The 13,207-nt window shown below is 54.1% G+C and overlaps 1 protein-coding gene across 1 annotated transcript in view; it reads right to left on the minus strand.

Annotated features, from left to right (window-relative positions):
- The window catches only part of PLXNB1 (plexin B1), a 328,917-nt gene extending 315,967 nt beyond the window's left edge, over positions 1-12,950 (minus strand). The window contains exon 1 of the mRNA XM_086939394.1: positions 12,823-12,950. The gene's annotated coding sequence lies outside the window, so the exon portion shown is untranslated. The remainder of the gene's footprint in view (positions 1-12,822) is intronic.
- Between the last annotated feature and the right edge of the window lie 257 nt (positions 12,951-13,207).

Consider the following 13,207-nt stretch of genomic DNA (forward strand, 5'->3'; position numbering starts at 1 on the left):
GCTACTCACATAGGCAAGCGTTTCCACACCGCACATAGGGGTAGTTGGCGCTATAATAAATGTTTCTGCACCACAAGAATTAAAGGATATTCTGATGGGAGACTCCTGCGTGGACAGATGACTGGATGGAAGGACAGACGTCACGCTTACCGTGGACTCGAGGAGCTACATAGTGAGAGACGTGGCAAGTGTCAACTACACAACTTAATAAACTCCACCAGGATTACCACAAACATGGTGACAGATCATTATATTTCGCACTTTTCCAAAGTGATGAAGCGCGCCATTAGGACGCGGCCCCCCGGGAACCCGGTCACACCCCCTTGGTGGTCCTCATCGGTGGTCGAAGCATGACTGCAGCAGGAATCACTTCCGGGGCAGCGTCGTGACGTCTCTTCCGGCTGGAGCCGACAGCAATGAGGGGGAGGAGTGGGCATGGGCCTCTTTAGGGCACCTTGCCCTGGTCCTCGCCCTCTCTTCCTTGCGGTGCCGGCCCCGGTATGCAGGGGTCTCCGTGAATCTCCCACCCACCCGTCCCTAGATGTAGAGATTGGGGAGAGTTTGGATGTCGAATAAAGAGTGGCGGTAAGGAGGCCACATACATTGCCTTTACATTGTTAAGGGGAGCCCTCCTGCATACCCCCTAGGCCAGCACTGAGGGGGGGAGACGGTAAGCACCCCCAGAGAGAATGGAGACACCGGCTGGGGGCAAGGGCGCCAGTTTACAAACTAGGGCAGGGGGCAACTGCCCCTGGTTATTCCCTACGAGCCCCGAGGGGCAGCTTGGTGGTGGAGGGGTGGGCCCCTCAGGTGGCGGACAAGGACCAGATGGCAGGGGCCCACCGCTCAAGGACGCAGGTGGGTTGCGCCTCGCGTGGTTCTCAGGTGTTGGGGGACGCGAGACAGAAGCCCCCTTAGTGCTGGAGCAATAGACAACATTCTTTGTGTATATAAATTGAGTTCTATCCGACTTGCGGATGGATCATGATGTTAAGGTCAATGTAAATGTAAACATTCCTTAGCGATTGAATTTGATGAATCCATATCGCATCAAATTGTATGAATTATACGTTGTCATGTTTGTGTGATGATTTGTAATAAACATGGCCTTTTATACCCACAGCTCTGGTCATCAAGTATTGATTTGTGGTTTTGGAGGGGGGCGGGGCCGGGAGCCAACCTGGGGGGTCCGGGTCCAAAAGGTTACAGCGACGGACACCATGAACCACTGAAGGTCACAGCCGGTGGGGCATCGGCCAAAAAGGTCTCCGCGCCACTGCCAGCCTCATGACTGACCAAAGCTACAATTGCTTTAAAGTTCTGCAGCCTGAGACAACATCTTCATGGCCTCAAGTACGTGCAAGGAAGTCTGCACAGACAGATATTTACTTATGTGCTGTTTTTTACAGCGCCTAGAAAACTGTGCAAAATACAGAACAAAGTCAGTAACAACGGCTGCAAAATGAAGAGTAGCAGAGAGCAAATAAAAGAGCCAGAGGGAGCTCCCTGCCGAAGGTATACACGAGCCAGAGGGAGCTCCCAGCTGAAGGCATACACGAGCCCGAGGGAGCTCCCTGCTGAAGGTATACACGAGGCAGAGGGAACCCCCAGCTGAAGGTATACACGAGCCAGAGGGAGCTCCCAGCTGAAGGCATACACGAGCCAGAGGGAGCTCCCAGCTGAAGGCATACACGAGCCAGAGGGAGCTCCCAACTGAAGGTATACATGAGCCAGAGGGAGCTCCCTGCCGAAGGTATAAACGAGCCAGAGGGAGCTCCCTGCCGAAGGCATACACAAGCCAGAGGGAGCTCCCTGCCGAAGGTGTACACAAGCCAGAGGGAGCTCCCTGCTGAACGTATACACGAGCCAGAGGGAGCTCCCTGCCGAAGGTGTACACAAGCCAGAGGGAGCTCCCTGCTGAACGTATACACGAGCCAGAGGGAGCTCCCTGCCGAAGGCATACACAAGCCAGAGGGAGCTCCCTGCCGAAGGTATACACGAGCCAGAGGGAGCTCCCTGCCGAAGGTATACAGTAACTCGAGGGAGCGCTCTGCCTGAGGTATGTAAATGTGGGTGTACTTGTAAAGCGCACTGTGACTCCAAGGAGTATCCTGGCGCTGAAGACCGCTGGGGAACCCGTCCTGGTTTTCCTTGTGAGATGGTCCCTTTCTGGGTATCTCCAAGGTGAAACCAGGCATCCCCGGCGTCTGTGGGGGGGCCTTGTAGAGATGAGGCAAGCCTAATGCCCGGAGTTGTCGAGTGTGTTCACTGGTTAGAGTAGGCACTGAGGCGAAAATTATCGAGTCTGTTTGACCCTGGTCCACGACCCTGCCGCGTCGGGGATTGAACCCTGGTCCCAGGCCGTTCTCTGCGTACTGGTCTGCCGCCTCTAACCAGTGAGCCACACAACTCTGCCAGAGGGAGATCCCAACTGAAGGTATACACGAGCCAGAGGGAGCTCCCTGCCGAAGGTATACACGAGCCAGAGGGAGCTCCCTGCCGAAGGTATACAGTAACTCGAGGGAGCTCTCTGCTGAAGGTATACACGAACCAGAGGGAGCTCCCTGCCGAAGGTATACAGTAACTCGAGGGAGCGCTCTGCCTGAGGTATACACGAGCCAGAGGGAGCTCCCAACTGAAGGTATACACAAGCCTGAGGAAGCTCCCTGCCGAAGGTATACACGAGCCAGAGGGAGCTCCCTGCCGAAGGTATACACGAGCCAGAGGGATCTCCCAGCTGAAGGTATACACGAGCCAGAGGGAGCTCCCAGCCGAGATCTGACATGCAATGAATTCTTGACAGACGTGTGATGTGCTCTGGGAAGCCCAGAAGGATGTTGTTGCCATGATCTCCTCTGGAAGGGACCTGAGCTTGGCCGCCTTCTTTTGAGTCCTGTTCGGGTACAAATCTCAGAGCCCCGAGCAGGTCTGAGTTGGTGATTGGCATTTCTTGACCCGAGACCACATCTTCTGATCTTAATCCAGTGGTAAGTGTGTTTGGGAACTCTGTCAACAGTTGACAAGAGTTTCCAACACACATTTACCACTGGATTAAGATAAGGGCAGAGGTCAGGAATTTGTGGTGTTCGTGTGTTATTCATGGGGGTGTATCCCTCGCCCCTGCTGCCCCTCCACCCCTTTTGTCAATGAATCAGGGAATTGTAAGCGCACTACTCACCCATGAGTGTCTCAAGGCGCTGGAGGGGGGGTCTGCAGTTCCGGTCAGCCGACAAGCCAGGTCTTGAGCGTCTTCCTGAAGATATTCAGGGAGGAGACGCGTCTGATGTTGATCGGCAGCTCGTTCCAGGTCTTGGCCGCGATGTGGGCGAAGGATCCTCCCCCTGCTCTGTGGATGCGTGGGGTTTCGGCGAGGACGAGGTTGGCTGATCGGAGGTTTCTTTTGGGTACATGGAGGGTGATTCTGTTGTTGACTAGAGGATCTCATTTCTTGCCTTATTGGTGAAAGTTACAGTGGTTATCGAGACCGAATCCACGCGGGTCTGAGCCGATAATGGTCGGATGACGTTAAATATATTGGCGGCTCCATCGGTCAATGGGAACAAACTCAGTTCCACTGGGGTTGGCTCTGAGGCGGTGTGACGTCATGCGGAGCAGTATGAAGTGGAGTATGGAGGTCAGTGGGGGGATGTCATGGTAGAAGAACCCCTCTGATGCTCAAGCGAGAGGCAGAAGAAGACGGCGGCGGCTTGAAGACCTCGTGAAGTTTGGGCAGTGCCGTCTGTCCGGATCAATGGACAGCGGTGAGACAGACAGAGGGGTGAAACCGGACCAGTACCTGGACGTCAACACCATCTGTCCAGGATCCATAACCAGGCATGTACGGTGCAGGTATGGCGATTGACCAATGAAACCTGCGTCACTAGAGCCTCGGTGTGGGTACCGGCTGATGATGCGGTTGGTTTTGAATGTTGCGCGGGCTGGCAAGAGCGGCCAGTAGAGTTCTATCAGGATGGGGGGGGACGTTGTTAAATAGTCCAAAAACTGTTCCCTACACGGACATGTGTGCATCAGTTGTACTCCAGGCTCAGTTGTCTGTGAGATCTCGACTATGGTCGTCTATACAATTGTAGAAGAGTCTCACAGTACAATGAGGGCAAACCCTGCACTAACACACAACACCCAAAGAAACACAACAATAACCAGCAGCCATGCTTCCCCACATCTGGGGACCTGAAGTCCGCCTCTGGCGCCCCCAGCTGCAGTGGTTTGGTTTCCAGGCTCTGTGGAGGTCCATATTTTAGGCTCCCGTGATCTGCTGTGGTCCCCTGATGTGTCCTAGTGCCTGGGGGCCCTGCTTCCATCACTTTGCGGTCTTACAGCGGGTGGTAGGCGAGGGCTCTGTGGGCCCCTCCTTTGGCTTCTGTTGGGTCTGGTCCAGTTCACTCTTCTGTGCCCACCTTTCCTGGCTTCATCTGGGGAATAGAAGGAGTTGGGCGCTCTGTGGCTGCAGGGCCTTGTAGTCTGAGGTGTGATGGCTCTGGTGAAATGCCTCTCTCTTTCGCAAGCCCTTCACAGCAGCCCCGGCACACTTATCCACAAAACAACACCTATTGTGATCAGGCTCTGCCAATTAGGCAGCCGTGCCCAGGCTGGCTGCGGTGCAATCGGAGATGCCCTGGCACCAGGGGCAGGGCACACAGGTATGTGCCACCTATTCAGGAAAAGAACCTCGGGGGAAGAAAGGAAAGTGAGGCTGGGAAATGAAACCTGTTTGTGTCTGTAAACGAAAACACAGGAGCAGGCTGTGTCCTGAGGGCAGCCCAGCCCTGGATCGGATCAGACATTCTGCAGGCAGGCCCCAGCTCAGGGGGGGGTTTCAATCGAAGCCCCTCAGATCAGAACATGTCAACTTACCAAGGAGGGTTCACATGTGTGTGGGTTCACTCCTCACGAGAACACGCGCCTTTCAGAACACACGGACCGCCCTTGCATGAGACCGGCTCTATCATGTTATGTTATTTATATTTCTAAGGTGCAGTGGTTACCGGAGGGTGTCTTGGCGCTACCTACTGCCCTCTGAACAGAGGAGGTGATGGGAATGTTATAGTTCCATGCACACACCCCATACCTGAAGCACCAACGTTTTTACCAGGAATTGAATTCCCACCAGCAAAATTAACTGTTGCATCCTCGTCCTGCTCGACCTCTCCGCAGCTTCCAACACCCGTTGACCATCAAACATGGGTTCAGATCCTGAGACGGGGTTGGGCTTCACTAGCGCAATCCTAAAATGGTTCCCATGCTGCTTCACCAGCAGCCTGTGGATAGGAACTCCCCGATACCATACTCTGAACGTCACCTGGCCGGTTTATATTGGGCAGCTGAGCTGTCCATCTGTAAAGAATTTGAAAAGAAACTTCTGAAGTGCCTGGACACTGATCTTGCTGGCGAGTGCCACTTTAACTTGAGTGAAAGTGCTTCAGCACAGAATGGGGTGGCATCTATGGGACTGGCTCTATGACACATCATGGAGCTGGTAGAAAGGCACTTGACTGGAACCTACATATATCGTACCACGCATCTGCCCACCGCAATCTCCCGTTCTAATCCTGCCTGCTTTTGCCAACAACTCAGGGCCCTTTTTGCAGTTATCTGTTAAAACTGCTTCTTTGCACTGTTCTTGTTTTTAGCTAGGGAAAGGTCAATATTCATTAAAGTTTCTTTTTGACTCTTTACTCTATTTTAAGTCACCACTTGTTCCTTGTTTTGCACTGCACATGGTCCCATCAACATTATATTCTCATGGTTAAGAAGTGATTGTGGGCGTGACCCAACTTCGTGTGGGCAACGGAAAAGGTCTCGATGATCAAGAGACAGACTATCCCACTCTGGATGACCAAGTGAGAACATTGATCATGACAAGACTTTGAAGGGAATCCAATGTTTGACTAAGAGTCTCACCAACAATCACTTGCGTTTCTGTTTTCTTGGTTTCCTTTGTTCCCCTGTTTATATAGACTAAATAGGATTATATGTCCTGACTCACTTCGTAAGGAGTTCTTAGTCTTCTTTTCTTGAGTTCCCATGAGCTCCTACTTAGACCCCCAGGTTTTCTTGTTATTAACAACAATGCTGTGCGCCCGCCGTCTGTGACGAGAGGTTCCACCAGTTGTGCCAGACTTAAGATCTCCAGTGAGGATCAGGCCTGGCACCCTGTCCTCTCGACGCAAGGTGTTCACCCGGTCCGGTGGGTGGTCCTTGAATTCAGTGATGAGCAAAGACAGCCTCAAAAGAGGAACCTGGCGATGGTCAACCAGAGATGGGCTTCTTTGTTTAACCCTTGGTTAGATCAGTTCATGGGCGCCACAAAGATACTCAACACGATTCATGGTTCAGGCCCTCGCTCTGCTCAATGACCTTTCCAGAGGAGGGCCTTTCCAGAGACAACCCTACAGAAAAGGACTTCCAAGCAGCTGCCTGGGGCAGCACAAGGGGACAGCCCCAGGGTGTATCTAGAGGCACCAAACATGGCCTCTATCCCAGGGGATGAGATGAAACACATCGGATGCAGGACTCCACGGCTCACAACAATCTCTAGCAGGCAGAACCATGTACTCAGCAGATGGCAGAAGAAAGTGCTCCAGATGTGCAGAACCCCAGTCCGCCATCAGCACCGAGATGCTTCCGTGAAGGAAGTTGATGACGTTTGCCATATCATCGACAAGGGTGAGACCTTGCTGCTGGTTTTACTGGATCTGTCAGCGGCGTTCAACACTGCGGACCACGCCAAGATGCTAAAAGTGCCTGAACACCAAAAGGGTTTTCGCAGCCAAGCTCTATGCGGGTTCTCAACCTACCTTTCTAATCATGGACACAGTCAAAATAGGTAGCAATTGCTCCTTCGTCAACTGTGGTGCCCCTGAGGTCTCAATCCTGGCCCGCTACTATTCAATCTTTCTCTTGAGTCCCTTCCAGCTGCTTTAAGAGTTCAACAAATCCTTACATCAGGATGTGGATCTTACTCACTGTACCTAGAACCATCCTGCCGAAAGGATATCAGCGGCTAGAAGGCCCAGCTCTTAAATATGCAGCGCTGGATCGACTTCCTTCTCCTGAGCACTGAAAAGAGAGAATTCTTGCTCATCACCGCTGAAATGAAAGTACATTTGACTAAACCTTACTCAACACACTCTCTCGCACCTACTTTCTTGCATTCGTATCATAACTGCAACATCCCTGATTTTCATCAACAGTTCCTTAACCTCAATCAACTAAGAGACAGAAAATGATTCCTTCCTGCTTTGAGGAAAAGAAAGCATCTTCTGACCTTCAGCCTCCACCCAACCAAGAGCTGCAGCTTGCAGCCTCCACTAGGAAGGCCTTCCACAAGCTTCTCTCGCCTCATTGAGGTGGTCTTCCATGCTACTGCTTGGATGGTCACCTCATCGAGGGTCACATGACTCCGGCCCTGCGGGAACTCCACTAGGTCCCCATACACCAGAGCTCAATGCAAACCCAGACGCCTCTCGCAAGGCCGTCCATCGCAAGAACCCTCCTTACCTTGCAGCTCTTCCTATCACCTAAAGTGAAGACTGAGGACATTGGAGCCTAAGCAGTCATTCTTCGGGGTCACTTCCTGCCCCTTGACCCCTCTTCTTCCACCTGTGAGAACCCAACGTGACTTACTCCCTGCCCTTCAAGAAACCTCTAAAGACCCACCTGTCCCGTCCTCACCTCAACTAACTCCTCCAATGTCCCTTACCTCTATCATTTGTGCACTTATGTTCTTTTTTTCTCCACACAGTATCTTCCTGGTTATTTGCAAAGCCTGCTTACTCCTTCCTGGTGAAGAAATAAACGAGAAGCAGCAGTACAGACGGAGAACATGCCCCGGGCACCAGGGCCTTCTAGGGTTGAAGACCCAAAGCCTGCTTACTCCTTCCTGGTGAAGACATAAGCGAGAAGGAGCAGCACAGATGTAGGATGTGCCCAGGGCCTTCTAGGGTCGAAGACCCAAAGCCGGCTTACACCTTCCTGGTGAAGACAAACGCGAAGCAGCAGCACCGATCTGGAACATGCCCAAGGCGCCATGCTGAGCCAGGATGGCATGTCATGGGTGGAAGACGCCGACTGCAACTGACTGAAATGTGCAGCCACATCCCCGCGATGCAGTAGATCAGAACTTCAAGAACAGGCGCCTGGCACCGGTGGAAAGCCCCAGCTCAGGGGGTTCTGTAACCTACCTCTAGACGAGGCTGCTAACGGTGGAGCCGTGTCTGAACCTCTCATGACACACACAGAAGCTCTGCAGTGCCCAGAGGAGAACAGGCGATACCAAGGGGCACGTACAGACCTGAGTAACGACCCTGTGAGTGCGTCAGATGGGTCATGAGTGGGGTCATAACCATGGATAGTGAACAGGAGCTGCCACTGGGGCCCTACATGTGGTAACCAGGACTCTGAAGTACATGTTATGTTATGTTATTTGGATTTTTTAAGCGCACAGCTGCCCCAGCTAAGGGGCGTCCCGGCGCTGTAACTGGAAAAAGTAACATAACTAATAACACAGAAAGAGTAGGGAGTGATTAATAAGACAGAGGAAAGAAATAGGTTTTGACGGCTTTCCTGAAAGCAAGAAGGTCATCCAGAGAGCGAATGTAGGCAGGAAGTACGTTCCATAGTTTAGAGGCCAAGACCGTAAACGATCGGCCACCCAATCTGCATTTTTGAAATCGGGGGACAAGTGCCAGATTTTGGCCAGCAGAACGAAGGCTGCGCGAAGGGGTGTACGAGGACAAAAGGTGCTGAAGGATGATAGGGGTGTTAGATTTAAGAATTTTGAATGCAAAGCAGAGGGCCTTGAACTCTATGCGCCTGATTACAGGCAGCCAGTGCAGATTGAAAATTGTGCTACGGGCTGAGCAGAAGCGTGGCAGGCCCACCAGGGCCCTAGCTGCCGCATTCTGCACCCGTTGAAGCCGCAAGACTTCCGCCTGGTTGGCGCCCAAGAACAGTGAGCTTGCGTAATCGAGCCTCAATAATACGCTAGCTTGGATCACCATCTGGCGGGTGGGGGCATCAAAAGATTTGAGGATAGGCCTCAAGCCACGCAAAATGCCGAAGCACATGGATGCCACCTTCTTAGTGTGGAACGAGAAGGTTAGTTTGGAATCCGACCAGATGCCAAGATTTTTGAGTTCGGAGACAGGTTTTGGGGGAGGTCCCAGCTCCTTAGGCCACCAGCTAGCACCCCACAGATCAGGATGTTTCCCCAGCACCATCACCTCAGTTTTGAGTGCGTTGAGTTGTGAACAATTGGACGTAAGCCAACTAGCAACGGCCCTCAAACCATCCGCAAAGTTCGATGCCAGTTGGTCAGAGTCCCCGTTAAGAGCCACCGCCAACTGGGTATCATCGGCGTATGATACCATAGTGAGACCCCAACTCTTCGCAACCTCCGCCAAAGGTTGAACGTAGAGGTTGAAGAGAGTGGGGCTCAACGCCGAGCCCTGCGGGACTCCTTGAGTGATGGCGTGGGGCTTGGATCTGAACGGTGGCACTACAACCTGAAAGGATCGTTCCGAAAGGAACGATTGAAACCAGTCCAACGCCCTGCCTGAAATACCAGCCTCACCAAGCCTTCGAATATGTATGAAAGAGGACTGAGAGGCAAGTGGTATCGCCTCTGCGAGCATGCTAACAGTTACCGCCATCCTGGCAGTACAGCGTTAACACAGTCTGAGGCATGACACGCCCCGGGGCAACATACAACATACATGCAGCCTACGTGTGCTATCCATGTGCCCAACTTAAAAAAAGAGCAGTGGCATAGATACATGTTCTAAAGCTCATATATGATCACAGAAGACCCACCCTATGGATACCATCAAAGGTCAGATGTAAACAGCAAGAGCTGGCACACACTGGCCCTTCAAAGCAATGCACACGCATGATAGGACCCAGTGACCAATGGGTGAACACCTCAGCACACTGCAAACATGCACATACATGACACGGTCCAAGGCTACACAGTTGAATGCTCCCGCAGTACAAAGGAGACATAGATCACATGATCAGGGGACCTAGAAAAACGCATGTGTGATCCATCAGAGAGTGTGAATGATTACCTGGTCACCCCATCAGCACAATGTAAACATGCACATACATGACACGATCCAGGACTACACAGTTGAATGCACCCGCAGTCCAAAGGAGGACACATAGATGGCACGACCAGGGGACCTTGAAAAACGCATGTGTGATCCATCAGAGAGCGTGAACGATTACCCGGTCACCCCCTCAGCACATTGCAAACATGCACATACATGACACGATCCAGGACTACACAGTTAAATACATCAGCAGTACAAAGGAGGACACATAGATGGTACGATCAGGGGACCTAGAAAAACGCATGTGTGATCCATCAGAGAGTGTGAATGATTACCTGGTCACCCCCTCAGCACAATGTAAACATGCACATACATGACACGATCCCAGGCAACACAGTTGAATGCTCCCGCAGTACAAAGGACACATAGATCACATGATCAGGGGACCTAGAAAAACGCATGTGTGAGCCATCAGAGAGTGTGAATGATTACCTGGTCACCCCCTCAGCACAATGTAAACATGCACATACATGACATTATTCAGGGATCTGCAGCTGACATTAAGTGGCCAAACATGGTCACCCCATTAAGCAGTGTGGAGGTGCCCATGCGTGATGTGCGTCCAGGGACCTAAAACCAACTTACAGCCTCAACGCCTGAGCTTCTTTCAAAACAGCAATTAATTATTCAGAGGGAGTGACTCACTGTGGGGCCTTAAGGCTTAACTCAGCACACAGGGGTCAGCGCCCCAATCTTACCAACACAGACCAGATACAAAGCTGCTCTGGTGGCCTAGAGGCAACAACCGGGGGTCGCGCCCTGTCATTACTTCTAAGCAGCAGAGCCCAACTCCCTGGGAATGACACGACGTGTGCTCTTGGGACCAGAGGCAGCCTGCCAGGGTTATCTCTCCATCAGAGCAGCCTCGGCACACAGAGCCTGCCCAGGGGGCCCAAAGCTAACACATAGGGAGGAGGGGGACACATCACAATGCTTAAACACAGCTGCAGGGGCCCTGGGAACATGGTCACCCTATCCAAGGCCGGACACACTGAGCCGGCGCCACGCACTCCCCCAATAATCAGAAGGAACAAGAAACACCGTGTTTTCAATGAATGTCACCGCACGTTCACGGGAACCAACAGCGGTAAAAGTGCATCCACGCACACAGGGAAATCATAATGTTAACAAAAAAAGCGGCTCGTGGGGACAGAGCAGGCTCGCGCCCTGCCGGCGGGGGTCACCTTCAGCCCCGGTGTGAGGGAGGGGCGCGGGGGGCCTGCGATCGATCCTTTAACTGCGGAGGATTAAGCGGTCGATCGGATCTTTATCGATAACGTGTCGTTCAAGGACAGTTGGGGCCTCTTCCCAGACGAGAGGCCTCGGGGCCGCGTGCGCCCCTCGGAATCTGCACCCCAAAGAGGGTGGAGGGGGCCCGTGCACAAGAACGTTAAAGGGGGGGGTGACGGCTTGTGATAGTGGAGGGGAGGGAGCAGGGAGGAGGGAGGGGAGGGAGCAGGGGGGGAGTCCGGAGGCAGGAGAACAGCTCTAGGGGGCGAGGAGTATTAGCTGAGCTGTGTGTATTGAAATCCATCCATATGACCGACCCCACGAACACAGAACCCCAGGTGCGAGTGCGGGGGGGGGGGTGGGGGTGGGGGTGGGGGTATTCCTTCTGAGGGTTACCCGCTTCTTTCACTTGACCCTCAAATACCCCACCCTCCCGGAAGCGAGGTGCAGGCGACAGTGGGGTGGGGAGGGGATTGGTGAAGCCTGGGGCAGGCGTGGGTTGGGGGGTCTGATGAAGTGTGGCAGTGGGTGCAGAGGAGGGAGTGATCTAAGTGAGAAGTTGGGGGCAGGGAGGGGGCATGAAAAGAGGTGGTGGGTGCAGTTGGGGGGGCTAGGGGTGATGCGGAGCAGGGGGAGGTGAGGAGGGGTGAAGAAGTCAGAGGAAGGTGACTGGTTCCAATCAGAAGAGAGGCAGATAAAGCCAGGTGGAGGTGGGGAGCGGGGGTGAGAGGGGTTAAAGGAGGGGCGATGGGGAAGGAACAGGGGTTACGGAAGAGGGTGATGAGGCAGGCGGGAAGCAGGGCTAAGGATTGGGGCAGACGGGAAGCAGGGCTGAGGATTGAGGCAGACGGGAAGCAGGGCTAAGGGTTGGGGCAGACGGGGTGAGGAGAAGCTGGGGTGACACGGACAGGGGCAGGTGGAGGTGGGGAGCGGGAGCAGTGGAGGGACTGATCAGAGTTGAGGTTCGTGGAGGGGTGATGGGGCAGATGGGAGCTGGGTAAAGGATGGGGTGATTGGGGCAGGTGAGGAGGAGGGGTGAAGAAGCCAGAGGGAGGTGATCAGCGGAGGGGGTGGTGTTGCCAGGGGCACAGGGGGAGGTGGGGTGATATGGGCAGGTGGGGGGTGGGGGTGATGGGTTAGCGGAGGGGTGATCGGGAAGAGGTGAATAAGGCAGAGGGAGGTGATCAGCTGTGGTCAGTGGAGGGGGTGGTGTAGCCAGGGGCACAGGAGGAGGTGGGGTGATATGGGCAGGTGGGGGGCAGGGGTTAGGGGTGGGTGGACCTGGGGTTAGGGGAGGGGGGTGAAGGAGGCAGTGGGAGGTGATCAGCTGTGGTCATTGGAGGGGGGGTGAGGCCAGGGGCACAGGAGAAGGAGGGGTGAGGGCTTCGCCGGGATTCCCACGCTCTTCTCCGGGGGCAGGAGGGCTCCACGGACGCCCCCTGCAGTCTCAGGGTCTTACCTGCTCTGCCCCAGTCCTGAGGGAGTCTCCATCCGGCTCCGGTGCCCTCCGCTCTCCTGTCCGGGCTCTCACTGCCCTCCCTACCGGCTCTGTGCAGCTCTCTCCGGCTACAGAGTGCTCTGTGCCTCGGTGGGAGACCCCTCGGAGCCAGGCCACGCCCACAACGGAGCAGGCCACACACCCAGAGCGGGAGGACACGCCCACAAACGGGCAGGCACGCCTTACTGAAGACAGGCCACGCCCATTCATGAGCGGGTCATGCACAAAGAGGCCACGCCCACAAAGGAGCAGCAGGTCACACCCCTAGGAGCCAGCCAGCGTGTGAACCACGCCCCTCCCGGGCTGACCACGCCCCTGCCACAAACACACGTGCCAACTCTCAGTC

This window comes from Lissotriton vulgaris, chromosome 9 (genome assembly GCF_964263255.1).
Source record: "Lissotriton vulgaris chromosome 9, aLisVul1.2, whole genome shotgun sequence".
Taxonomy (NCBI): domain Eukaryota; kingdom Metazoa; phylum Chordata; class Amphibia; order Caudata; family Salamandridae; genus Lissotriton; species Lissotriton vulgaris.